At 45.9% G+C, this 1873-nt stretch overlaps 1 long non-coding RNA gene across 2 annotated transcripts in view; it reads right to left on the bottom strand.

Moving 5' to 3' along the window:
- The window catches only part of LOC109551952 (uncharacterized), a 188975-nt gene that overhangs the window by 109652 nt on the left and 77450 nt on the right, over positions 1-1873 (bottom strand). The gene's annotated exons all lie outside the window — the stretch shown is intronic.

Raw genomic sequence — 1873 nt, 5'->3', positions numbered from 1 at the left:
CATTTGTGACTTGAAATTTTTCATGTAACGTTAAGTTTCTGTTTTTCCAGGCTGACCCACGTAGATCTAGGTCATTCATTTAACTGCTATCGTACTATTTCATTGTTTGGATACACCACAGTGAGCTCATCCTCCTATGGATAAGCACGTAGTTTGTCTCCCGCTTTTGCTGCAATAAGGATCTTCCTGTACAGCTCCCCCTCCTTTTAGCCATTTTTCAATACAGCAGAAATCCTCTTTGAAAATTAGAAATAGTACCCTAAAGCTACCGAGTTAGCCTTGACCAGTGAGGGTTTAGACCCCTCTGTGGTCCCAGCGCATAGGCTGGAGCCTTGGAATCTAAAGAGCTCTTTCCATCTTTCCTAAGAACCTCTCTGCTCTGTACAACCATTCCACGTGAAGTCCCAAGTGCCAGTGTGGTACCAGGCCCCGGGCTTCAGCACGGTGTGTGCCATGGCTCTTCCAGGCTGCTGAAAAATCAGCTCTAGTTAGCGTGTGCTTAAAACACGCTTTTCCAAAGCACTCTGGGGCTCCCCTGGGTCCAGGTCTCTTTCTGGAGGATAAATGAAAAATCCCAGACTGAAAGATGAATGAGCACAACCCCAGAAGGAACCTTCTGCCCCAAGACCAAACGTCCATGTTCCTTGGGCTCTGTTCCCTTTGCTCTTCAGACTCCACACTGTCTCCCTGCGTGACTTAATCAACCCCCTTGCTTTCAAATGACATCTTCTTGCCAATGACTGCATCATCTCTACCTTCAGTTTGGTTCTTGTCCTAAAATCCAGCCCCATACATTGAGTAGCTATTGCACTCTATCCATTAGTTCTCTCCGAGACCTTGCAGTGGAAGATTGGAGTCAATGTCTAGTGCAGTGGCTTTCAATTTTTTTTTTTTTTTTACCATGACCCAGAGAAAATAACACTTTAGTTCGCAAATGATTGCATGTACATGTGCACACACAAACAACAACACACACACCTAAGACAAGCATTTCATTAAGTAATGCCTACCCTTACTATTTATGACTAAGGAAAAAAATCTTGTTATGACCACCTGAGTTGATTTTATGATGCTCTAATGAGTCACAACCCACAACTGTTCAAGCTTGCCTTTCCCTGCTCCAGAGGTGGGGACACTAAAGATATACTTTCCTTACTCTCTTGCAGCTTTTGGCCTTTAGAATAGTTCTGTCTGAGATGGACAAGATTTAGGAATGTTCGTCCATTCACCCAGCAAGCACAGCTGTGGAGGCCTGTGGGTTTTCTGTAGCTGCATCTGCATAGCTTCCAGTGTTCAGATACGAGCTTAGTAGGTATGGCGAGCCTGGGTGTAGGGAGAGAAGCATCCATTCTGCTGACATGGTCTGTTGCAGATTCACATTGGTTCCACACCTGGCAGCAGCAGTGGCTTCCTTACTGGGGTGGTTTCCTGTTTGAAACAGCAGTGTTGTGGCTGTAGAACAGCTTCCTGACTGCAAGACTGTTGAAGAGACAGCAGCGACCATGGTGGCTCAGTGCCTAGGAGCAGCGTTAGAGGTTGCTCCTGAAAGCTCAACCTGGATTCTGTTTGCTCAGCCCTCTGACAATTCTGTAAGCCATTTAATACCCTGGGATACATGCCTTCCTGCTAAAAAGCTGGAGAGAAGTCTGCTCCCTGCAACTGATCCCTGATGGATACAATCAATATGTATAAAACTGACCTCATGATACACACCCCAGACTTGTCACTATCCCCATGTTCCAAATCTCAAAGACTACCTGAGACTCTCATGACCCTTCTTTCATGTCTCCCATCCAATCAACATCTGTCCAGTTTATCCAGTTCTCTGGTCCTAGCCACCACCATCTCACGTGCACTATTCCCATCACCTCCT

Source organism: Tursiops truncatus, chromosome 6, assembly GCF_011762595.2.
Source record: "Tursiops truncatus isolate mTurTru1 chromosome 6, mTurTru1.mat.Y, whole genome shotgun sequence".
Classification (NCBI taxonomy): Eukaryota; Metazoa; Chordata; class Mammalia; order Artiodactyla; family Delphinidae; genus Tursiops; species Tursiops truncatus.
This window is presented reverse-complemented; position numbering and strand designations above follow the sequence as displayed.